The sequence below is a fragment of the Triticum aestivum genome, chromosome 1D, assembly GCF_018294505.1.
Source record: "Triticum aestivum cultivar Chinese Spring chromosome 1D, IWGSC CS RefSeq v2.1, whole genome shotgun sequence".
NCBI classification, from domain to species: Eukaryota; Viridiplantae; Streptophyta; class Magnoliopsida; order Poales; family Poaceae; genus Triticum; species Triticum aestivum.
In genome coordinates, this window is record NC_057796.1 from 387,721,209 (window position 1) to 387,748,508 (window position 27,300).

The following is a 27,300-nucleotide window of genomic DNA, read 5'->3' on the forward strand; positions in this document are numbered from 1 at the left end:
ATCACCATCCTTTTTCACTTTTTATGTTGTGGGTTAGGAATAAACCATGCAGAATAGCGACGTTGCCACACACCAATCAGACATGAATATTCTGGACGCAGATACCAAGATCCCCGAGTGCAATGCTCAAAATGTAGCACTAGAAAAGAGTACTAGCCTGGACTACATGTTGTTATCAGCTAGATTGGCAAGAGCACTGGAAAGCACGGAGCAAGACATCAACTCAAAGGAGGAACCCAACACGCATGTAGCACCAATATTTTCAGGGTTCCAACATAACGCTGTTAATAGTAATCAATCTGAGGTACACCCCCAAGGAATTTCTTTCAGCTTCTCTTAGCACCATCATTCAGAGGTTTTGATCTATCTGTTTTTTGTATAGAGCTAACTCAACATCTTCTTCTTCTTTAAAACTTAGCATTGTATCGACACCAAACCAGTGGATCAAGCAAAGCAAGCAGCGGCACTTGAGTGTGTAGAACTTGACACCCCTGCCTCCCAACAAGACAACAATAACAAAGGTTTTTTCTAGCAAAAAACTCCTGACCCCTGTCTCCCAACAAGCTCACTCCTCGAAACATCATTTTTTTCTAAAGATTCTCACTTCCTTGTTTATTTTTATTCTTTACTTTCTCCCCTTTTTTGTAAGATGATTTTTGTTTGAATGAAGTCAGAGATCAGGGGGAAAATGTGGAACTTAATATTGATATTAACATACCACTATCAAACAGTACTACCAACACTCTTCTCTTTTCGTTCAGTATATATGGTAATTTTTTCTTCATGTTACTGGTAACAACCCATTTTTTCAAAAAAATATCATTTTTCCCTTTTTCCCTTTTTCTTTTCATGAAGGCGGGATAGATGATAAGCAGAAACATGTGGAAGAGTTCCAAGACACTCTGCATCCATTGGACATTGCAAGACAAAAGTATTTCTTTGCTAATGATATGACACCTAGCTTCAGAATTCTTGTAGACCATGATGAATGTGGGAATGAAATAACAAAGCCAAAATTGTGGCGCGATTTAGAGATGGACTCGCAAGCATACCATGCCCAAATAGAGGTAATTGTTTTCCACACGCATTTTCTTTGGCTTTCCTTTTTTTCAATTTTCCATCTTAAACAATACCTTTTTGTTGCCTACAAAATTCACCCAGTCCAATTTTATTCAATTCAGGAAGCAAAGAAAAAATATCCATGGAATACAAGTAAGGAGGGAATCAAACTAGTGTCTGAAAACCCTCTTACCATTTGCACAAGCCCATCTCTAACAGTTTTCTTTTCTCCTTTATTCCCTATTTTTTTTGTAGCATGAGCAAACAACGCTGAGTGATTCCTCCGTACATTGTGCAGAGAGAGCCTGTGACAACAAAGATGTCCAAGTACAGAAACTTTCTCCCCGGATTCAAAGAAAAAGATGGCATTGTTGACTCGGTATGTTTTTTCTGGCTTTTTCCTTCTTTTGTTGTTGCTATCTTTTGTTTATAAGCAAATTCCTTATAGATACCAAAAGCACACTCACCCTTTTTTTGATTGATTTTAAAATGCCACACACATTTTTTATGACATCTCCTATCGCACACACGTCAACCACTTGGGACAGAGCAAAAACATGTTACTGCCCAATGAGAACATGGAACTATGAGAATGCTGAAAGCTCATCACAAAAGAACAAGAAGGTATAATCCAATCCCCTTAAACCTTTCTTTATACGCTACTATATTTCTTATGTTGTCATTTATTTTTCTTCTCCATTTTTTTGGATATTTTTGGGGGCATTAAAATGTTTTGTGTTTGTGGTGCTCTGTAGTTTTTTTGTTACCTTTCTGCTTAGTTACTGAACACGTCCTTTTCAACAATTTGTCCTAATTTGCAGAGTTACTCAACAACACCATTTCTCGGCAAGAGGCTTTTTCTAGATGAGTTCATTGAACAAGATGACCAAGAAGGGACTAAAGATCAATCAATCCCTGTCATTGATGAGTTACAGGTAAATCTGTTCTCCCCTCTTTTTGTGTAGCAATAACTTTCTTTTTGCTTTTTTCTTAATGCAACAACAAACTAACCCTATTTTTATGTGTGCCCTTTTTGTATGTTTTGTAGTTATCTCCGGACGTTCAAATTCTGGGGGAGAGATTTTTCAATGGTTCATGCTCTAATATGGTAAACACAGCAGACAATTTGTACAACAGCAACCTAACATTAGGGAGTTACTCAAGTGGTAAGGAAAATCTGCCTCCCAAAAGGATCGTACGCCCAAGCAAGTATCTCTACTCACCATTCGATCATGATTTGAGAGGCGCTCTTATGCCACATGAGAAGCAGCTACACAGGAACATTTTGACCCTAAGCAAAGTTGAACCTCGTAGAAGGTTTTTTTGTACATTCATTTTTTCATTTTTACCTCTCTTTCTTTTGTTTGGTCATTTTACTTAAGTCTTTTTCTTTGCTCGCTATTTGAATCTTTTTGTGTGTGCTTTTTCTCTAGATAACTACGATGTTTTTTCACCCACATGCAGCTCATGGGTAGTGTTGGTTGATAAAACAAGCCTATCCCTCGGACAACTAGGTGATTCGTTTGACACCAACAGACATGTGGAAGCTTATGTTTTCAATGTTTTCTGCTAGATGCTCTTTCAAGACAACCATCCAAGGCAATCAAAGAAGTATTACTTCTTCACTACTATCTCTGTAACTACAAAAAAAAGCAATTCAAACCCAACTAAAACATATTTCAAGTCATTAATTTTTTTGTAGAACACTTACCGCACTTTTTTAGGTCGAAGTTTGACAATTTAATTGTTTTTTGCCTCAAAACAAGATTATTTACTTGAAGCCTGGTCTATTGAAGAAGGAAGGATGTCAATGAGAAGGAGAGCACTTATAAGCTTTGACGGAGCATGAAAAGCATTGCCTCTACATCAAACCAAATTTGTACGGTGCAAAATTTATTTTAACCTCGCAGGAGAGCATTTTACAAGTTTGTCTTTTCTTTTTCTGATTGCTTTTTTTACCCCTCACAACCTGTTCCCATTGCAGTTGTTCTTTCCATCAGTACATTGTGAGCACTGGATGTTGTTCATTGTTGATATTGTCGCAAGAAAATTCATTTTCCTAGATTCAGTTTATGAATGGGAGTCATCATTTCACATGGAGATCAAAGATTTGATGGTAAGAACAATGTTTTTGCAAACTGTTCTTCATTATCTTTTTCTTTTTTGGGTATTTTTGCAACAACTAGCCATTCATGTGTTCCTAAAAATGTTTGTTCTTCAATTTCTTATAGATAAACAATTTTATCAAAACATGGGAAGAATCTAAACTGAGAAGAATGGGGTTCAGAAATTTTGGTATAGAATACCCAAATATCCATAAGCAAATTGGAAGGTACATTCTGGTCTTTCTTTGTGGAAACACAAAAATGCATGTAGAGATGCTTGTTCATGGTTTTTTTTATTTTCTGCAAAAAAACATAGGGATGCTTGCGGGATTTTTGTGCTGAAGTGGACGCAAACTTGGGTTCGCGGAATGCTCTCCAGCCCCAATTCAGGATGAAGGACCTTGTTGATGCAAGGATGAGATTTGTTGTTGATATCTTGTTCAGCCCTCATAACACTATTGATACAGGCAAAAGACTTGTCAAGAACTTTCGTCAATAAACTAGTATTTTACAGCAACAGATTTCTTCCTCTTTTTTACAGCAACAGATTTTCTTATCACATACAGAGGAAGGAAAATAAGCTAACATACATTTTTATTTTCCATCAGCTCTCTTTTTTCTCAGCAGTTGAGGACAGCATTGATCTACAAGGGGGCAGAAGCTGAAAATTCTTTGGCATAGTGTGTCAAGGAAGACAGGCAAAAGGATGAACAACTAAAGAAAAATACTCTAGATTTTCTAGAGTCTTCTTTTTTTGTACATTTTTTGTTTTTGCTCGAGGAGTAATCTGAGAAAATCAATGGATATACCAGAGTAACGGAAAGAATTTTTTGTTCATGTGAAAAAAATCTACAGTGAGGGGCAATGGAAAGAATTTTGTGTTCTGTGCCAATGCTTTTTCTTTTTATTTTCGCAGCTTTTCTTTCTTTTGTGTTTTTTTAAAGAAGATAGTGTTTCAATTTTTTTGTCAAACTACTACGCAAAGACAAATGAAAGGAGAAACAGATGCAGGTAAAATCTCATTTTTTCTGCTCACTGAATTCGATCAACAATGATAAATACTTTTTCAATTACCATTCAACAAATTCTAACCTTTTTTTCTTTTTTGCTCTGTCACTTCTGCTTATTTTCTTACACAGGGATTTTTTAAACATGACTAAAGGGGGGAAGAAAGTGCAATGCAAAATGCAATGATGAAAAAGCTCAAGCAGTATACAAGAACCAACACTGTCAAAGTATTATATCCAGGTACAAACAGTACCAACCAATCAAAGTAATTTGTTCTACTACACATAATTTATATTACAATGAAGTACTTTTCTCGCATCGGGTACAACTTTTTCTTGAAAGGTTTTTTTCTGCTAGGTGTTGCATGTTTTCTTTTCCATTCACTTTTTTCAATAATCTTCTTCCTGAACTACAGCACCCCTTCACCCTCTGTGGTAGGGGCTTTCTTCCATTGACGCTTAGCGCCATTCTTTTTGCCAGCTGGCAAACCAGAAGGACCTGTTTTTTTGGTTTTGTCAGCGACTAGTTTGATATTTTTGTATGGACTTATACTAATGACAACAAAACAAATCATAGAAAATACAGTGACAAACTAAAAAAAAGTACCTGTAGGTTTTTTAGTTGCTAGTTTCTTCTTCTGAAACTCGGACTTATCAATATGCAGGTTGTGACAACTAGCAATATTATGGTCATGGCTATTGTAGTGGCTGCATTTATTTTGTTTCTTTGAAAGGATCTTCTCCCTAGTTGTTAGGTAACGACTTTTTGGTCGACCTTTAGATACGACAACGTCCGGGTCTTGTAGTGTGTCATAGACATCGGGGTGAGGTACTTAAACTTGACTTAGAGGACCTTTTCCCACGGCAACCCCTCTTGCCTGAAGCTCTCTCAACTCCTCTGCCTTATTCATCTCATCAAGCCCAGTAAAAATCCTCTCACTCTCCTTCACAACAAACAAGTACTTCTCATTCATTCCTGCCCCATCGGAAGCCATCTCATTGAGGAGATTCGAGAGTTGTGCGTACCTCAAATGCCAGCCTGCCTCGATCAGTTCCATGGGAATATTGAACTGTTTGTGTCTTACATACTTCCTATCCTTTGGTTTCCACCTCTCTATATAATACTTGCCAGGCAGGACAGACTTGTTCAGGTGGACAGGCACTCGCAGAATGTGTGCACATAAAATGCCATCTTTCTGAAACTTGCCACAGATGCAAGCAAAATCTTCTTGCCTCAGGTTTTCTAGTACAAGATAACGGTGCGTCCTAAAATCTTTTACAGAAAGCATGCTTGACTTCTAAACCTCGAACCTTGATCCATTCTCAACAACATGCACATGCAGTTTTGCAGCAAACTTCATTTGCTTCTGAAACCGGTAAAAAAATTGTCGGTTGTACTTTTGCGATGCCTGAATCTCAAGCTCATTGCACACCCAGAATGTTGGTTTAGTTGTCCTTGTTAGTGAGTCTTGCTCCCTTTCCATGTCTTGTATGCGTACAGATATTTTTTCATATTCTTTCATGAAGCTGATCACATTGTAAGTTGATGCTACATTGTCCTTGTAGATGGCATTCATGCCTTCACTCCTAGATGTCGAGTGTATCAGTGGAAGGAAATCTGTCTTGAAGTAGACCGGTGCCCACCTTCTCCTGTGTTTCCACGTAATCTTGAAATAGCTAACATTTTTAATGTCATACTTTTGCACCATCTATCGCCACAGCCTTTCAAACTCTGCAGTTGTGAGGGAGTTGTGGACAATGTCAGTGAAGTCAGCATGGAGATCACCTTTCGTCACAAAAGTCCTGCAGCACTTCTCCTTAGCCTTTTTTCACATGGAACAGACAGTTCCTATGCTTGGAGAGCTTGAAGACCTCAGGGATAGCCTCTTTCATGGATGTGTCTTGGTCTGTGATTACTGTCGCTGGTTGCTTCCCCCCCCCCCCCCCCCCCCCCCCCCCCCCCCCCCCCCCATATATTCAAGGAATGTTTGAAACAGCCATGTGAAAGTGTCAGTCGTTTAATCTTGAATGATAGCACATGCAAACAAGCAGTTTTGACCATGTCCGGACACACCAACGAAAGGGGCAAAGGGTAGGTTGTATTTGTTGGTTTTGTAGGTTGTGTCGAAACTTAGGCTGTCTCCATACAGATTGTACACTTTCCTTGAGTATCCATCAGCCCAGTAAATGCAGAGGACTTTGCTTGGGTCTTTCGGATGAACCTTAAACTTGTAGAAGTATCTCGAATCTTCCGCTTGCCTGCCCCTAAAGTAGTCCAGCAACTGCATCATGTCATTGCTATCATTCTCTCTTCTCATCGATTCCCTCACATTGGTCACATGTTGTTTTGTGTATGGAAGCGGACCTTGTCGTAAAAATGATAGAATGTCCATAATTTTTCTTGTTGGTATTTTGATTGAGTTGAATGTTCTCACTAAAAACTTCTCCTCATCTATCATTTGTTTATGGGACCTCAAAAACTTTGAGTCGTCCGGTGGACTCAGGTCATGGTTGTGCTCCAGATTTATGTCCGTGATAAACCATCTCCCATTTTTTTTGCTGACTACAAGTTTAGTTTGCCAACCAGTGACATCAATAATGTTCCTTCACCTCTTCCTTGTCTCGGGTGCAAGCTTTCTAGTCCGCTCTTGCCACCGCTCTTTACTTTTTATCCTCCTAGCCTCCTGCTCATCTTCATCAAGGACCTTTCCAGCCCGGTTGCATCTAAAAGTACATCAAGACTCACCACCTCCTGTGCTGGTCTGCCCACAGTAGTTTGATGCTTTTCGTGCAGCAAAACCACACAACCAAGAGTAGTCGTTGTAGAATGTATGTGATGCTTTTGACGTTTCAAAGTCCATGCCCATTTGAGGCACATGATGGTTGCGAACCTCCTGGCTACAAGTCTGAGCTGCAAGAGCAGAATAATTCTCCAAAAAGTTATTGATATCATCTTGTGACAATTGCTCATCATCACCATTCACATTCAGTTCATCATCATGTGCAACAACTACTTGATCAACATCTTCTTCAGTAACAACAACCACATTGACAAAGGTTGTTGGATCAGTGTCTGAATCTTCACTGCATGCGTCGTCATCACTTGGATTCTCTCCAGGACAAATGTCAAGACCTCACAAGAGGTCTGCACCAGCAGCTGGCATGCCATCATTCCATATTTTATCTTGCAATGACAAATTGGCCTCCCGAGAATCTATCATGTTGTTGTCCCAGTAGCTTGTATCATCTTGTTCAAGGTAGTTGCTTGATCCAGGGATGTCCATGTCTACTTGGTCACTTAACCTTGTGTTGCGCCTAGTTACCATGAACGTCTCATTCTGCAGATTTTTTTTGTTTGCATAAAAACTACAGTAAGAGAATTTGTATACAAATTATATAAAGTTTGCTCTAACATTTTTATTTTGTGTTTTTCCTTTTCTTAGTTTGCAATCATACCTCAGCACAAACAAGATAGCGATCTGTGTGTGGTGAACCAAATAAAGGAGCCTGCACAGCACGAAAGAAAGTTAAGCCAAATATCCTCACCCATGTACTCTTTTTATATGAACAACAGAACATTGTCTTTCTCAGTAGTCCAAACCTCTAATTCAGCAGCAAATAGCATTTGTGTGTATGTCATGTTCATGCCAAAGCCTTGACACAACACCATGCCTGCATTTTGGTTTTCGTTCTGGTTGGTTCAAGTATTCATTTACATACAGTTCATATCAAACTGGATACTGACAAGAAACAATATTCTTACTTACATCTTCTTTCTACTGGACAAATGGGGCAGCATGTTGTCCAGTCATCGGAATTGAATTGTTACTCACAGCAGCCAGAGGATTTGCTGATGTTCCAAAATGATGGACCGGATAGACGAATGAGTAAGGTGGAATCATATGCAGAAAATTAGCTCCGTTCCCTTGCATTTGAGAAAGCCACGGGTCAAACACGATTCTAGGGTACTGGGAACGCACAGGCTACAATCAAAACATACAAGTAAGTTTTCACTTTGTTTCTGTCATCAATCAGATTATTCCAAGCGGGATCGTACGTGAGTACCAATGTAGTCGCCTGCATATATCTCTTCATTTGCTGCAAAATGCATTGTTTTCAATGAATCAAAACTTTTGTTGGAATAGATATTCAAAAAGTTTATACTTGTGTTTTCGTATGTGAAGACTGAAAGTTGTGGCTGCTTTTATTTTCTTTTACTACAGATTTTTTATCAGATGCAGACTCCTTTTTTTACATCAGTTGTAGTTGTCATCATTTTGTATGATGAAGACTGGAAAGTTGAACCACGACACGCTGTGATCTTTTTTTATTTTTCTGTCAAAACGAAACACCACACTGTGATTTAGTTATCCAAGGAATTCTAGCACAGTTGATTGTATGTTTGGTACTATGATTGTGATTGCTTCCTGGGCATTTTGTCATCATGCATTTTCACCCATTTCTGAAAACTTCCTTCTAAACAATGCAACAATTCAAGACAGTTATTATTTTCAGACTTTATTTTGCCTGATCAGTTTATGAAAGTACATCAAATTTTCTCACACTACAATACACTTACTTGTACTTATTTATTTGGCACAACTAAAATTATGTTTGTGTGAATGTTTATACACATGCTCTGCTTTTTTAGCCCTATTTTTTTATTCAGAGAACAAGACAACAGAATGTTAAACTGTTGACAGCCAAACTAATGTGCGCTCTGTTTTCCTACCGATCAGCCTCTGTTTGTTTTCTCCCATCAATAGATGGAAAAAGAGAGAGGTCAGAAGTATCTACGAGGTTGCACAAGAACAACGTCTGCTTGTTTCTCGTTTGGAGCAGAATTTAACATCTGCCATTCAGAGAAGTATCTAGAAGGTTGAACAAGGAGGGGGGCAAACTATGAACTCACCCTGGTAAGAGCCTCCAATGCCCGTCATGATTTCTTCTAGAATTTTTGTCTTCTTCCTCTGGTTTCCCCAATTTTGGTTTCTGCTATCTTCAGTCTTGTTCATCCATGGCTGCTGTGGGGGGAGGAGAGGAGGGGTGCGGGAAGTAGATGAGGATGGTTCGGTACTGATCTGCGGGGGGTGGAGGACGAAGAGAAGAGGGGGTGGGGTGGGTTGGCCAGCTGTAAAGTAGGCACAAAAGCTGCATAAACCGTGTCTCGGTTTTACTTCTTCTTCAAGCTAGCAACTGTTATCTACCGTCAAACAAAGCCCAGTCCTTTTTTCTGTCTAGCAAACAAACAGGCAAAAAAAACAAGGCCCGGGAGGTGAGATAGTTGGGCTGGGTGGGTTGGCAAAAAAAGGCCAACAAACAAGGCCCGAGAGGCAGGGTAGTTGAGCTGGTGGGTTGGCAAAAAAGACCAACAAACAAGGCCCAGGAGGTGGGGTAGTTGGACTGGGTGGGTTGAGTGGGAGGAACAAAACATTACAAGCCGAAAAAACAAACAAGTGACATGGAAGGGGGGATCGGGAGCCTATTGTTTGTCAAAGAAGGCAATTTCTGGAGGTGACGTCACATTTAGATGTGAGATATTATCTCACATCTAGATGCAACATAGACAGACCCTTTTGTAAAACCAAACATAGTTGAGATTCAACCCTTTGAGCGTTTTTCTCAGTATCCTAGCTCTATTTTGCCACTGATCTTGCAAACTTTTACCATAATAAGCATCACACAAAACATTATACACTGGAGTATCTAAATCTTCTCTTAGGAACCAACAGAGTTCAAATTTAAAAGGTCTCACTATCTTAGGTAAGTTCATCCCCGAATCAAGCAATAGAGGGGCATGGTCAGAGAGGACTCTGGGAAGAGCTCGAAGAATCATCAAAGGAAACAAACTCTCATGAGATAAAGACATTAAAATTCTATCTAATTTCTCAAAAACAGGGTTTTCCTGATTGTTTGACCAAGTAAAAACTCTACCATTTAGTTCTACTTCTTTGATCTTCCAGTTCTCAATAATTGCATTAAACAGAGTAGACCACTTATTTAAAGGTTTATTCCTATTAGAATCCCCCCTTTTTCTTATGATATTGAAATATCCCCCAACAATAATAGGAAAAGCATTAGAATTGCATATATGAACTAATTCAACCAGGAAGTACTCTTTATCCTTATTATGCGAAGCTCCATAAACATTTACTATATTTAACTTCTCTCCATTTTTTCTATCTCGGACAAGGAATCTAATATGATGACATCCTTTTTCAGAATCTAAGATATCATAAAAATCAGTATTAATACCACTCAAAAGACCACCTGGCTGTCCAACAGCAGGAACAAAGCACCAGGAGAAAGGGCGATTACCACTAACATTCACAAGCCAAGCCAAGTTATAAGTGGTTTTTTTAGTTTCCTGGATACAAATGAATCTTAGCTGGAACTCTACCAAAACATTTTTAATAAAGGTAATTTTCTCAGGGCCACCCAGTCCCCTCGCATTTCAGAATAAACCAGCCATCAGAAAAGTTTTGTACCTTTTATATTACTATCTTTACTTCTGCTTCTAAACTTTCCAACTATCACCCCCTTATGAAATTCTCTACTATTTTTCTTCCTCTATAAAATAGTGCCTAATCCAGCAATGTTTCTAATCATACTATCCAATTCCTCATTCTCTTGTTCTTTACCTTCATCGTCAGTAAGCAATTCATCTATTTCCTCGATGTTAAATCCTTCTTCAATATTATTATTAATAACAATACTTTCCTTGTGTTTGTTAACACTAGCATTATAAACAGAAAGTCTAGAAGCCTCTAAGTTCTTCAAATGTTGGACATTATTTACTATCTCTACATCATTTCCTCCTAATTTAAAACCCAGACCAGCAGCTATCTGCACTAACTTTCCATGGATAGTATCCAAAACAGTAGGTAAACTAGAACTAGAACTTTCAGTTTCTACAGAAGAAGAAGATTGAGTTTTCATAGCTGGGGCAGTCTCCAGGTTTCTGACTTTCACCCTTCCTACAGCTTTATCCATTGTATGCATATCACCAATATCTCTCTGAGTCCTCCTTCTTTGCTCTTGTTCACATCTTTAAGTTTTCCCCCTAGGACATGCCTATTAACCTGTCTTGCATCAGTCACAATGCCCACTTTGCTAGAGACTTTTTCAGGTTGGGAATCCAGAAATTCCTCTAAATAATTGCCATACTCCTTCAGCACTCTATCATGTATGACTTGTGTACTCTCCACCATGTATTCTCCATAATCTATCTGCTCTTGAACATAATCATCATTCCTGAAATCCATTCTCTCAGCATCTGGGTCGAACTCTCTGTTAATCTCCTCCAGGCCTTTTGACTGTGCTACAATTTCAGTTCCTCTTGTGCTTTTTTCCTCTCCAACATTTCTTGTCTGATTTTCTCTTCCCTTGCTAGTTCGGTCTTCTGCATCTCCAATCCATGCATCATCTCATCTTCATTCCCACCAGACCCCTGCCCACTTCAGGTGTATCATTCCTATACTTTTTTGCCCCCCTACTGTACTGTCTATCGAATTTTTTGTTAACGTTGTCAGAACGTATCAGAATCTATGTTATGTTTTGGTGGTGTTGTATCCTGAACAAATCATTTACCGTTCATGTAGGTTAACACAGTCGATGGGTAACAAAAAGCTGAGGGTTGAAACAAACTTCCTCTCTAAACCAAAGATCGTCCGCTCCTTGCAGTTCAAGTCCGACAAGAAGACTTCCCTTCATAATTATGTTAAACCCGACGACCGGGTTGTCTCTATCAAATACCTAGATGAGGAGATCCGTGATACGTCTCCAACGTATCTATAATTTATGAAATATTCATGCCATGTTTACAATAGTTTTATATGATTTTGGTATGATTTGATTAGAACTAACCCGGACTGACACTGTTTTCAGCAGAACTACCGTGGTGTTGTTTTTGTGCAGAAATAAAAGTTCTCAGAATGCGCTGAAAATCAACGGAGAATTTTTTTGGAGAATATAAAAAATAATGGAACAAAGAGTTACTGGAGGGGAGTCTCGTGGGCCCCACGAGGGTGGAGGGCGCGCCCCTGTGCCTCGTGGACTTCCCGTGGGGCCCCCTGACTTGTTCTCGATGCCAACCTCTCCTATAAATGCCCAATCCTCCAGAAAATAACCTAGATCGGAAGTTTCGCCACCGCAAGCCTCTGTAGCCATGAGAAATCAATCTAGGCCCTCTCTGGCACCCTGTCGGAGGGGGCCATCATCACCAGAGGCCATGGTGGAGGATCCCGGAGGGGCCATCATCGCCATGAAGGCCAAGGACCAGAGGGAGAACCTCTCCCCATCTAGGGGGGAGTCCATGGAGGATGAAGCGCAAGGGGGAGAACCTCTCCTCCTCTCTCTCGGTGGCGCCGGAGTGCCATCGGGAGGGGAATCATCGATGTGGTGATTGTCTTCATCAACATCACCATCATCATCACCACCATCCTCATCTCTTTTACGCGGTCCACTCTCCCGCACCCCGCTGTAATCCCTACTTGAACATGGTGCTTTATGCCACACATTATGATCCAATGATGTGTTGCCATCCTATGATGTTTTGAGTAGATATCCTTTGTCTTTGGGTTGATTGATGATCTAGATTGGTATGAGTTGTATGTTTTATTTTGGTGATGTCCTATTGTGCCCTCCGTGTCGCGCAAGCGTGAGCGATTCCCGATGTAGGGTGTTGCAATACGTTCATGATTCGCTTATAGTGGGTTGCTTGAATGACAGAAGCATAAACCCGAGTAAGGGGGTTGTTGCGTATGGGATAAAGGGGACTTGATGCTTTAATGCTATGGTTGGGTTTTACCTTAATAATCTTTAGTAGTTGCGGATGCTTGCTAGAGTTCCAATCATAAGTGCATATGATCCAAGAAGAGAAAGTATGTTAGCTTGTGCCTCTCCCTCATTTGAAATTGCAATAGTGATTACCGGTCTTGTTAACAATTGCCTAGGATAATTACGCACACCGACCCATCATTATTCCACACTCGCTATTTATAATATTTAGTAATATATTCTAAATTTATGATAACAGCACCTACTTTTATGTTTTAGCTCTCCGATATCATGCAAAGTTATCCTCTTCGTACCCACAACGTAGTTTTATTTCTCGTTTCTAGTTGGAAGCAAACGTTCGGTGTATGTAGAGTCGTATCAGTGGCAGATAGGACTTGAGAGAATATTGATCTTACCTTTAGCTCCTTGTGGGTTCGACACTCCATACTTATCACTTCCACCTTTGGGAATTGCTACGATGATTCCCTGCACTTGGGGATTATCAAGCTCTTTTCTGGCGGCCGTTGCCGGGGAGCAATAGCGTGGGGTTGATATTCTCATGTGTGCTTGTTTGCTTTCTTCACTAAGTAGACTTTGTTTTTCCTTTTTCTGTTTAGTTGTGGGTGAAACATACAAAAAAATCTAAAAGAATGAAAATACAAAAAAAATTACTTGCCTCTCATGCCTAAAAAGTTTTTCAATAAGAGAAGTGATTGGAAGGTTATGCATTGGAGAAGTGAGGGTCGACCTTGAACACTTGTGTTCATGCTCATGGAAACAATGTAAAAAAATTCATGGAAGCTTCTCTGGAAATAATTATCCCCTTGTATATATCCATTGTATTATAAAAATAATGTGCCAAGCTTTGGTTCTAGGATGATTGGATTGCTTGTTTACTAAGTGCAGTACAAAAACAGAAACTTTGGCTATAGCGCGTGAATTTACATTTTTTACTGGAAAGTCAAATGGGTCTGAAACTTTTTTCACATTAATTCTGTACAAATTTTTTAAATTTTCATATTTGTTTAGAATTTTTTGGAGTTACACAAGTTTACGAAATTTCCAGATTACTACAGACTGTCCTGTTTTTGACAGATTCTGTTTTCTATGTGTTGATTGCTTATTTTGATGAATTTATGGGTAGTATCGGGGGGTATGAACCATGGTGAAGTTGGAATACAGTAGATAAAGTGCTAATATGAAATTGGAATGAGTTTGCAACAGTACCTAAAGGTAGTGATTTGCTTTGGTATACTAACGGATCTCACAAAGTTTTTGTTAAGTTTTTGTGGATGAAGTGTTCGAAGAACGAGGAGTTACCGATGTGATAAGAATAAAGAGAGGCAAGAGTTCAAGCTTGGGGATGACCAAGGCACCCCAAGTAAATATTCCAAGGATACTCAGGCATCTAAGCTTGGGGATGCCCCGGTTGGCATCCCATCTTTCTTCTTCAACAATTATCGGTATACCTCGGTTTTTGTTTTGTTCACATGATTTGTGTCCTTTGTGTTTTTCTTTTTCTTTAAGGACCATGCTAGTATGAGATAGCCCTTCATCGATTTATAGAATGCTTCATGTGCTTCACTTATATCTTTTGAGTATGACCTTATAGAATGCTCTTTGTGCTTCACTTAAATCTTTTGAGTATGGTTTTATAGATTCTTCGTGTGCTTCACTTATATATTTTGAGCTTGGATATTGGTTAGTCTATATTAATTGTAGAATGCTCCATTGTAACATCCCAAATTTTCAATTTAGAATGTTATACATAGATCATCATTGCATATCATATTTTTTTATTGCATTTCACAAATCCTCGATAAATCCTAAGCAACTCAAGGACCCTCGGAGAGAGTTGGGGATTTTCTCGATTTTTCATATTTGATTTTCATCAAATAATAAAACGAGGATTTTGGTTTTAATTATTTTCTCTCCGGAAAAATATTTCATTTAAAAATAAATGAGAGGAGAAAATATGACTTCTCCAAAACAATGGAAATATCGGAGGAAAAATATTAAAATCATATATTGGATTTTATTCGGATTTTATTTGCAATTTTAATTGCATTAAAAATATTGCACATTTTCAAAACTGCATTTTGTATCAAAAAATGTTCACCCTGTTCTAATTATTTTAAATAGACGGGGAAAATTTGTTTTATCTTTTTTGGATTTTTATTTATTTTTCTATGAATTTTTCGGCGGAATGTTTAAAAAAAAACGCGCCGCGCCCGCCGGGCCGAGGCCCAGCCGAGCAGCCGGCCCAGCCGCGCGTCTCCTCCGCGAGCACGCCAGCGCCGCCGCGCTCGTGTCCGGCTCGGACTCCGCCGGAGCCCCGCCGCCTTGCCCCCTCCTCCAAGCAGCCCCCCTCCTTATATACCCCGCCGCCGCCCCTCCCTCGCCACCCCGAGCCCCGCCTCGACCCGCACCCGCCGCCGCCGCCGGAGCTCGAGGAGCCGCCGCCCCGCTCGCCGAACCCCGCCGCCGTTCGCCGCCCCTCGCCGCCCCAAGCCCGCCGCACCCGCCGCCCTCGCCGCCCCCTCGCCACCCCTCGCCGGAGCCCAGCCGAGCCCCGCCGGAGCCCCGTCCCGACGAGGTACCACCTCGCCGTCGTTTGCCGGTATATTTAAAAAAACGTTCGTTTTTTTTTAACTCTAGATCGGTTTATTTATTCGGTTTTATTATTTAGTGAACGTTCACCGATCCGTTCGTTTTAACGAACGTGTTCGTCGGATTTTCTCTGTTAACGGACGTCCGTTCTTTAACCGTTCGTCAGTTTTCTTTTTCGTCGGATTTTTCCCGATTATTTCAGCTCTCGATTTCTGATCGGATCTTCGTTTTCGTTTAACTTTTCGCTCGTTTATCGGAATCAGGCGATTCAAGCGCCTAGAGTTTCGTCTCGAAATTCTCTTTCCGTTTAGCCTACTCAAACAAGTTTTTGCTACTGTAAAATTTGACCTAGATCCAGATTAGTAAACGAAGCTTGTTTCTTTCGCCGTTTGACTTTCGTTGCTTCGTTCGAGTTGATTCTTTTTGCAAACCGGAGTTCTTAAGTTGAACTTTCTGGTTGGATCTTTCATTCGAGTTTTACCTGTGCATTAGATGAGTACTTATTGTTTGCTTGTTTGTTTGCGATAGAGTACCCGGAGTGTGCCGCTTGTTACTTCGAATCGCTAGGTTTCGCGGATCATCAGCAAGGCAAGTAACACTTTGATCATACCTTTCCATACCCAGTTTTTATTGCATTAGATCAATCCTCAAACATTGCATGGTTAGGATCTAATTAAATTGTGGGTATTGGGAAGTAGTTGAGGTAGTACCTATTACCTGTTTTTTTATCAAACCCCTGGGAGTTACTTCTACGTTGCTATTATATTGCCATGCTATGCTCGTAGACGTGGATTGGGTTTGAGTGAAATTCATGACAGATGTGAGATTGTTAATAATGGTTTACTTAAGGTGGCAACTAAAACTCACATCTGGGTGGATTGAGGCACCTGGAGAACCCAGTGTTGTCTGTTTGTATAAGGACCGCCACCCAGGCTCAAAGGGATCATAAGATTATTCATGCTAGAAACTTCCGTGTGCAGCCACAAGCTATTATGGGCTCTAGCATAGTTGAGTAGGTTACATGATCTCTTGAAGAGGTGGGCTAGCAGATGTAGGGGAAAGTAGGTGTAACTGTCCATCCGGAGTAAAGAGTGATTGTTTCTGAAAGACTGTGTCTCGGTCATCCGTTTCTCAAACATCATGTAGTGCGAGAATCAAGCGGAGGCGATCGAGTCTTGTGGGGAAAAGTGCGCAAACCTCTGTAGAGTGTACAAACTAATCATGGTTAGCCGTGTCCCCGGTTATGGACAACTTGAGTATCTAGTACCTGGATTATCGTGTGAATCTCATCACCATGTTACTTTTAATTAATTTTGTTGGGTTAATGATGACATTTAATTGGGATTGAGATGTTGTCAACCATCTCAATGTTTCACAACCACCATGATAGTTAAATAAAATTTATTCCTTTGCAGTAGGGAAAATTGGCTTTTCGCAAAACTTTAACCATAGAGCTTCCCACCAGCCATATATGCATGTAGTATAGCATTATTATGTTCATTACTCTCTATGTGTTATTTTGCCAACATATTCTATGTGCTGACCCGTTTTCGGGCTGCAACGTTTCATGTTGTAGACTTTTCAGACGACGAGTAAGGTGCTTTAGGTCGTGGTCTTATACTCAGTGATGCCGTTGGAGTTGATGGACTCACTTATCCTCCAAGTCTTCCGCTATTATCGTATTTAGATGGCCTTAAGCCATATTTTCATACTTATTTCTCTTTGGAGATATTCGATGTAATAAGTGTGTGATTGCTACTCTGTTATAAATCCTCCGTTTGTACTGTGCGTGTCAGCATTACTGATCCAGGGATGACACTGGTGCACAGCAGCACAGACTATTTGAGGTCTGGTCGCTACATCCATGAACTTCACTTATATCTTTTGGAGTATGAATAATACTATCATCTAAAGCGGGTTTGGAAGAGTGTCCACTTTAGGAATTAGTGATCCCACTATTTTGGAGGGTGTTGAATCTTAGTGTGATATTTATGAAAGTGGATTTGGAAGAGTGTCGACTTTAGTTAGTAATGATTCCACTATTTAGGAAGAGGTTCCAATTGACTATGATAACAAAGTTGCTATCTATGATGATTATTGTGATGACATGTATGCTATAAAGAATAATGTTAACCATGAAACTTGTCATCGTGATTTTAATTTTCAATTGGATTAGGCCTCACATGACAGTTATTTTGTTGAGTTTGCTCCCACTATTCCGAATGAGAAGAATTTTGCTTATGTGGAGAGTAGTAAAATTTCTATGCTTGTAGATCATGAAAAGAATGTTTTATGTGATGGTTATATTTTTGAAATCATTCATGATGCTACTGAAAATTATTATGAAGGAGGAATACATGCTTGTAGGAGTTGCAATAATATCAAGTTTCCTCTCTATGTGCTTAAAGTTTTGAAGTTATACTTGTTTTGCCTTCCTATGCTAGTTGATTCTTGTTCCTATAAATTGTGTGCTCACAAAATCCCTAGGCATAGGTAGTGGGTTAGATTTAAATGTGCTAGTCATATTCTTCATGATGCTCTCTTTATGTTTCAATTCTTATCTTTTATGTGAGCATCATTGAAATCATCATGCCTAGCTAAAAGGCATTAAAGAAAAATCACAGCGGAGCGGGTGATATGACTCCTGCAAACAACAGCTCTTCGAGCGTCGGGGAGAAGCTCGAGGAGGTTTATTGCGGGTGGCGGAAGCGTATATAATACAAGTGACCAATATCCAGGATCGAACAGGACTGACTAGGATTCCTCTAGGCGTCGGACTCACTATCAAACTCTTCATCCAAGAAATCGCCTTCGTCAACATCTGGCCAAATCAACAAGCCAGGTGAGTACTATGAAAGTACTCGCAAGACAGTTCAGACATAAGATATAACAAATGTAAACATGGAGCATATGAACAGATTAACAAGTGCGTTCAGACATAGAGACAATAAAGCATGGGAAAATGACAGAGAAGTCGGGCGGTAGTCCTCCCGAAATCCCAAAATAAATACTGGGTGCCAAACGAGGGTCTGAATGACTCCTCGAGAGGAAACTGCAAGAATAATAATGCCGCAGTCGGGCATCGGGGCGACACCACATAAAGGGCTTATAACAGAAAATAAAAGACAGTGCGTGCCACAGTCGGACGTCTGAGCGACATCACATAAAGGGCTTATATTGAAAGTAAGAGACAAACATGCCACAGTCGGACGTCTGAGCGACATCACATATAGGGCTTATATTGAAAGTAAGAGACAAACATGCCACAGTCGGACGTCTGAGCGACATCACATAAAGGGCTTATATTGAAAGTAAGAGACAAACATGCCACAGTCGGACGTCTGAGCGACATCACATAAAGGGCTTATATTCATAACTTAGTAGCTCATGAATTTTAAATCATATCAAGAGAATAATCAGACATGAGACAAACAACAAGGTTAGTCCATCCACAGGAATAACGTTCAGCCAGGATTACTACTCTAGCTCACTTACCGAAAAGAAGAATATACCACGAGGTTATGACATAGACATGGATACGCTGATCATGATACTTGACCTTGGATATGATGACTCGGAAGGATTTGACTCTGCAGAGTTTGTACTTTAACCACAGCCAACGGATTTCAGTAGTCACGGGGACTAGTTCCGTTTACGGTGTTTTGGAAGAAACACATCTAACCAGTACACACCCATTCAACAATCCGAAGCCAGGAATCACCCTCGGCAACGTTCAAGAAAAACCTTGAGACGGGGAGGCTACAACCTCGCATAGCATGGGATCAAATTTCTATACGCGCGCTCTAAGGGGTGCCCCCCTCTCGGTCCCAATCGGAAACACCCATGCCCCCTGACCGGATGACTGGCTTTAATCCAGGGCCATGGAACCATCATCCCGGCCCCACTGGAACTTTTCTCAGTTCTGAAATGTCCACTTTGTTTAGCTTTGGTTGCCGTGACCGTGGCCTTTCTTGAGCTGTAACCTTTATTGTCTTGCCGTGATGGTGAGTGAGAATCACGGTCGATTGAAACAGTCAATGAACCCTTTGTTGGTGGTCAACCAGTCCATCCCTAAAATGACATCCAGTCCTTTATTTTCCAACACGATGAGATTTGCTTGGAACTGTAGTCCTTCGAATTCAATGATCACTCCTTGGCAGTAACTCTGAGCGATTTGCTTATTTCCGGGGGACTTGATGATCATAGATTTTTCCAAGGGAAGTATCGAAAAACCATGTTGCAAAACAAAACTCTTCGAAACGAACGAATGGGAAGCTCCAGAATCAAACAAAACCGTGGCAGGTACTGTGTTGACAGGGAACGTACCGAGCACGATGTCTGGGGCATTCTGTGCTTCTTCCCTGGTCACATGGTTCAGGTGACCCTTCCTGTGGTTGTTGTTGGGATTGAAGTTGTTGCGCTTGGGGGCTGGATTGTTTCCACCATTGTTCGGCTTGGGGGCCGAGTTCCTCGGTTTTGGGCACTGTTTAGCATAGTGCCCTTCTTCTCCACAAGCATAGCATGTGACCCCTGGATGGTACGTGAACTCCTTGTCCCTGGCATGAAACTGTCTGACGGGCCTTAGATCAGTAGTCGTGGATTTCCTTGCTCCTGTCCTTGGAACCTCAGTCTTGCTTCGGTTGTTGCGAGCGAGGGTCGTCTTGTCCCTTTTCCGCTTACGGATATCCTCCAGGCTGCGGCGCTCATTCTCCAAGGTAATGGCCTTGTCAACCAGAGTTTTAAAATCCGGGAAAGTGTGTACCACCAGTTGGCATCTTAGAGCTGGTGCCAGGCCGTCCAGGAATTTTTCCATCTTCTTGTTCTCTGTCATGTGCTCGTCGTAGGCATAACGAGATAGCTGGGTAAACTGACCGTTGTATTCTGTCACTGACATGCCTCTTTGCTTGAGATCGTCAAATTCTCTCTTCTTGATTTTTATGATGCTCCTGGGGATGTGTGCCCCATGAAAGCCTTCCTTGAACTCTTCCCAGGTGATGTTGTGTTCACGGGGATGCATGTGTAGGAAGTTTTCCCACCATGCTGCAGCTGCTCCAGTAAGGTAGTGTGGTGCATAAAGCACCTTCTCATGATCTGAACACTGAGCAATAATCAGCTTCCTTTCGATGTCACGAAGCCAATCATCGGCTTCTAGCGGCCTATCGGTGTGAGCAAACATTGAAGGGCGAGTCTTCTGTAACTCAGATAACTTGGAATGTGGTTGATAGGGTTCACGGTGGTTTCCCATATTGATGACGTGATTCATCATCTCTTGGTGCTGTTGCTGGCTTTGTTCGAAGAGATGGCATACTTGAGACAGGGCTGCTTCGCTGTCCTGTTGACTGGACTGACCCTGAGTGAAGTTGTTGCTAGTCTGTGTCCCATAAACTTCTTCTGGCTGATTGGGCATGGAACGAGTCCACGGACGAGACATTTTTCCAGTCTGGGGTATTATTTTGCAAAACTCATGAGAAGAACTGTGTGGCACAAGGAAAATCTTGCAAAGGCAAAAAACTTAAAAGACCTCAAGATTTTTCAAGAAAGCATAAACGATTTTGCATGGAGGCGAACTGCTTAACCCAAATCTTACACGCGAAAAGCAAACACACGATACAGCACTCAGGATGTGCGTACACAATCCTGACATGTTATTTAGACTAGCATACTCCTCCGGAAAGCAGCGAACACACTAATACAAACCAGCGTACAGATAAAACACATCATACAAGCAGACATAACGCGCGGCTACTCGGCGCTCTTAGTCGGAGATGGTGACGATGTCCTTTCCCTTGCCGAGGGCAAGACTCAGCGGTGCAGGAGATTCAACCTCCACCTCCTCTCTAGCAGGTTCCTGGCGCGTAGCACTGCGCTGCGGTGATGGTGCGGGGGCGACAGGCGGCAGTGCGGGTGCGGCAGGCGGTGCAGCTCTGACTGGAGTAGGAGCGATGACTCGGTCGAACTCCTCAGTGGTAGGCAGACGGTGAGCAGTGGCCAAAATGGCCGGTGCATAAGATGCTGAGGATGAGACGAATGTCAGAGGCGGTGCCGTGTGAAGAAGCTCCTTCCTGCAGGCAGGACCGCCCCGAACTAAGTCCATCCGGGCAGCCACAAGATCGTCCACGAGGTTGTCGAAAGACTCCTCCAGAGCCTTGAGATACTCCACAACCATCTCGATGGCTTCATCTCGCTCTCCCCGATGGCAGGCGAATGCATAGTGACAAGTGTACAGCACATGGCATGGGAGGTAGCGGTAGCGACGAGTCTTCATCATAGGAAGGATATCCCGAAGGCGAGCTATCGCCTCACGGGCAGCCATCTGCATGGCATGCCTCTCCGTAGGCATGGCCCTTCCCACAAAACGGAAGTGGCGAGACGCAGAACGTCCTCCCTTGAATTGCACCACGGCTTGGTGCATAGACACGTCGTCGCTGAGTTTGTGCTGGTAAAGCGTGAACTCCGGGCGAGTCGCTGGCCCGATCGCGAGCTTGGTGACGGAGACGAGGAGTTTGACAAACCCCTCGGGCACGTTCGTGAACACTCGAGTCTCGCAGTTGCTGCCAGCCATCTACAAAAGTAGGCAAAAGTTCTGAGTAGTCATCTCATAAATTTATGATGACCAACAGAAAATAGCTACAATTGCAAAATGCTGAAAAAGCACAAAAGACGCTAATAACCGATTAGCGATCGCACCTAGTGGCTTCCTACAGTCAGCTTGGCTCTGATACCAAGCTTGTCACGACCGGTTTTTCAATAAAATATTTATTGAGAGACCAATCCCTTTTACGGACCAGTAAAGAAGAATTCCTTCTCACTGGTAGACAATATCTTGGTCACAGAAGAAAAGTACCAGGAGTACTGAATATAATACAAGGTTGAGCGGGGACTGCTCAACAATTTATTACATGCACGCCGACATAACGGCGGACAGGGTGGCATAACTACTAACTCACGATAACAACGGTGGTGGAAAAATCACAGCGGAGCGGGTGATATGACTCCTGCAAACTACAGCTCTTCGAGCGTCGGGGAGAAGCTCGAGGAGGTTTATTGCGGGTGGCGGAAGCGTATATAATACAAGTGACCAATATCCAGGATCGCACAGGACTGACTGGGATTCCTCTAGGCGTCGGACTCACTATCAAACTCTTCATCCAAGAAATCGCCTTCGTCAACATCTGGCCAAATCAACAAGCCAGGTGAGTACTATGAAAGTACTCGCAAGATAGTTCGGACATAAGATATAACAAATGTAAACATGGAGCATATGAACAGATTAACAAGTGCGTTCAGACATAGAGACAATAATGCATGGGAAAATGACAGAGAAGTCGGGCGGTAGTCCTCCCGAAATCCCAAAATAAATACTGGGTGCCAAACGAGGGTCTGAATGACTCCTCGAGAGGAAACTGCAAGAATAATAATGCCGCAGTCGGGCATCGGGGCGACACCACATAAAGGGCTTATAACAGAAAATAAAAGACAGTGCGTGCCACAGTCGGACGTCTGAGCGACATCACATATAGGGCTTATATTGAAAGTAAGAGACAAACATGCCACAGTCGGACGTCTGAGCGACATCACATAAAGGGCTTATATTGAAAGTAAGAGACAAACATGCCACAGTCGGACGTCTGAGCGACATCACATAAAGGGCTTATATTCATAACTTAGTAGCTCATGAATTTTAAATCATATCAAGAGAATAATCAGACATGAGACAAACAACAGGGTTAGTCCATCCACAGGAATAACGTTCAGCCAGGATTACTACTCTAGCTCACTTACCGGAAACAAGAATATACCACGAGGTTATGACATAGACATGGATACGCTGATCACGATACTTGACCTTGGATATGATGACTCGGAAGGATTTGACTCTGCAGAGTTTGTACTTTAACCACAGCCAACAGATTTCAGTAGTCACGGGGACTAGTTCCGTTTATGGTGTTTTGGAAGAAACACATCTAACCAGTACACACCCATTCAACAATCCGAAGCCAGGAATCACCCTCGGCAACGTTCAAGAAAAACCTTGAGACGGGGAGGCTACAACCTCGCGTAGCATGGGATCAAATTTCTATACGCGCGCTCTAAGGGGTGCCCCCCTCTCGGTCCCAACCGGAAACACCCATGCCCCCTGACCGGATGACTGGCTTTAATCCAGGGCCATGGAACCATCATCCCGGCCCCTCTATTTGGTGTGTACACGGAAAGAGGTTACCAACTTACTAAACCGCATTCTGGCAGAAAACAAGTGGTAGCACGGAAGGGGGAAGAACGATAACGTGACTCCGTCCGCGTTAACGTCGGAGATTATCGGATGACGCAAGGCTGGCATGCTACAATAGTACCACCTTACTGCCCTTCATGTCACCACATGACTAGGCCATCTCTCATCAGAGATCACAGTAACTTTGGAACACACGGGTAGTTGCCTCACAAGCAACGAGATACTCACCGATACTCATATGCCACGCACAACCTTTCACGCAAACATGCAAAACACCTATCATATCAAAGGTCCAAACATGCTTGCCTGGTTCGGAGAAGTCGGAGTCTAGCTCGGCGAAGTTCGCGGCTCCGTCACCTCTTCCGGAACCTACGGTATAGCGAAAAGGCATACTAACGTGAAAACCAACGCGTGCATAAAATTTGTTCCAAAAATTTTCCAAATAAATCCCATAAAAAACTAGACAAAATTATAAGACTGTCAGAAAAAGAATCACTCAAAAATCACTTTTTATTAAAAAGTTATAAGGGTTTCTGTCCAGGGACTCATCTGTAATGAAACAGAGAAGTTCCAGGGGCCGAACTGAGAAAACAGAAAACGGTTCGAATAGAAACGCGCCAGCCCACAGAGAAGACGTACTCTGCCCGAAGGCGCCAACAGAAAACGCTTCGGGGGTGAAAGAAGAGAGGCTGACGTGGGGGGTCCACATGTCAGGTTTGAAAAACCTCGCCGGCGCCCGAAGGCTGCGGAGGACGTCGGCGTCGAACCACGGCAAGTCAGGGAGATCGGAGTGTACCAAGAGTATCAGCGTGCCCTTCCGCGTCAGTGGGTGGTGGACTTGGGCGTCGGGGAGCACCGCGTCAACGGCGACACTTTCTCCGGCGGACGGCGGGTCGGGCGATGATGGGGAACTCCGATGGTGTGCTGCAAACTTCGAATTGAAGTGCGGGTCAGAAGGAGGGATGCACTAGGGAGCTACTGGCAAGAGATGGGAGGCAGAGGTGCACGCACGGGAGCGAATCGAGCTGGATCCCGTGGCGGGTCGCGGCGGCCGGAGTCGAGGAAGGGGACTCCCTCGGGGCTCTTCCAGTGGCTAGGCAGGGTCTTGGTGGAGTGCAGAGGTGGTCTGGGTACTAGCTGGAGCTCGGGGCCTCTATTTATAGGCGGCTCGAGGGGGTGGCCGTGAACGGGGTTGCTCCGGCGAGCAATTACGGCGAGGCAGTGGCTTGGCAAGGAGTTTAGGTGGCCAGGCAGCATCAGTGAGGTGTACTGGTGCCGTTCCCCCGCTAGTCCTGGTCGGTCTTGGCGTAATGGCGCCGGTCCACGGTGGGGTGGCCGCACGGGCACGACGGCGGCAGAGAGCGCGCTCCGCGCCCAGCGGTTCACGACGAGGGTGGCAGCGCGCACTGGGGAGTGGAAGACCACGCGGCGATCTCCGGTGGCTTGGGCGGCGCTGGGTGGCGCCGTCTGCGCTGCGCCTCTCTCTGGCGGCCGCAAAGCCGCCGCTGGCGTCGGTCACGGGGCGGCGCACCTCCCCCAGCTCGTCGCCGACGCCCGCAAGCATCCAGGCGCTCGTGCGATGCAGAGGACAAGGGGGAGGAGACAGGAAACACGGCGACGCCGGGCACTGGCGAGATCGACAACAAACACTGAAGAAAACGACAGTGATTCAGACACTATTAACTGAATTTGACTGAACCTTATAGAAACAGTGTCCAGTAGGTGTTCGACGAAATGATTTGGTATGAAGAAAATTTTTCCTGGGGCTGGGACTTGGTGAGGTGACCTCTCAATGCACCCAGAGGCTGCCTGATTTTTCTCAGAATTTTTGGAGAAAGATTTGAATGAATTTCATCAAATTTGGCAAATCTGGTCCAAACTTGCAGCAAGTATAGTTTGAAAAGTTTGAACTGAAGACCAGTGGATCTTCATGGATCTTGGTTGAGGGTTCAAAGGACTAGGAAGGGAAATTGGTTTGGGGGCAAAAATCAAAACAGAAATGGTAGCTCCTTTGTAAATCTCCAAGAGCTAGAATAGAAGGCAGAAATTGTTTTGATAAGAAATAAATGGGAAAATTTTTATGGAGAGGTCCAACTTGCTGGATTTGGAGTAAATCATGATCCAAAGATGAGGAAAGGTTTATGAGAGTGGATTTGCACTAAGGTCATGGCAAGAGAGATTTGCTGAAAGGGGCAAAGAATCATTCCAAACGCCATAGGGCAATTTCAAAGGAATTTTCAAAAGGCATTTTTCCCAAGTGAAAAGCATTTTGGTTTGAGTCCAAAAAAAAAAGAACCTCCAAGACCAAAATCAAGTCTTGGGTGAATCCAAATAAAACCCTTGCCATAAAAAAATATTTTGAAAGGGAGGGTCCTTTTGAAGAAAAATTTAAAACACCTCCCTCAAGTCAAATAAAAATTTTGAAAAGGCCAAATAAAATTTTGGGTGTCACAATTATTCATGCTAGAAACTTCCGTGTGCAGCCACAAGCTATTATGGGCTCTAGCATAGTTGAGTAGATTACATGATCTCTTGAAGAGGTGGGCTAGCAGATGTAGGGGAAAGTAGGTGTAACTATCCATCCGGAGTAAAGAGTGATTGTTTCTGAAAGACTGTGTCTCGGTCATCCGTTTCTCAAACATCATGTAGTGCGAGAATCAAGCAGAGGCGATCGAGTCTTGTGGGGAAAAGTGCGCAAACCTCTGCAGAGTGTACAAACTAATCATGGTTAGCCGTGTCCCCGGTTATGGACAACTTGAGTATCTAGTACCTGGATTATCGTGTGAATCTCATCACCATGTTACTTTTAATTAATTTTGTTGGGTTAATGATGACATTTAATTGGGATTGAGATGCTGTCAACCATCTCAATGTTTCACAACCACCATGATAGTTAAATAAAATTTATTCCTTTGCAGTAGGGAAAAATTGGCTTTTCGCAAAACTTTAACCATAGAGCTTCCCACCAGCCATATATGCATGTAGTATAGCATTATTATGTTCATTACTCTCTATGTGTTATTTTGCCAGCATATTCTATGTGCTGACCCGTTTTCGGGCTGCAACGTTTCATGTTGCAGACTTTTCAGACGACGAGTAAGGTGCTTTAGGTCGTGGTCTTATACTCAGTGATGCCGTTGGAGTTGATGGACTCACTTATCTTCCAAGTCTTCCGCTGTTATCGTATTTAGATGGCCTTAAGCCATATTTTCATACTTATTTCTCTTTGGAGATATTCGATGTAATAAGTGTGTGATTGCTACTCTGTTATAAATCCTCCGTTTGTACTGTGCGTGTCAGCATTACTGATCCAGGGATGACACTGGTGCACAGCAGCACAGACTATTTGAGGTCTGGTCGCTACAAAGGTGGTATCAGAGCACACGCTGACTATAGGACACGACCACTAAGCTTAAGCCCTAGAACACTTCTCTCTTCTCATTTCTGACCCCTCTCCACCTTCTACTCTTTTAGGAATGGCGGATGCAAGGAGCAAGTTCATGCAACCAGA

At 42.6% G+C, this 27,300-nt stretch overlaps 1 long non-coding RNA gene and 1 pseudogene across 1 annotated transcript; both read right to left on the bottom strand.

Moving 5' to 3' along the window:
* Positions 1-4,193: 4,193 nt before the first annotated feature.
* Positions 4,194-6,101, bottom strand: LOC123182287 (uncharacterized). The gene is made up of 2 exons (XR_006492078.1): positions 4,779-6,101; positions 4,194-4,670 (listed from the first exon to the last, which is right to left on the bottom strand). It is a non-coding gene; the product is annotated as an uncharacterized lncRNA (long non-coding RNA).
* Positions 6,102-6,147: 46 nt separating this feature from the next.
* On the bottom strand, positions 6,148-9,068 carry LOC123182286 (uncharacterized; annotated as a pseudogene).
* Positions 9,069-27,300: the final 18,232 nt, after the last annotated feature.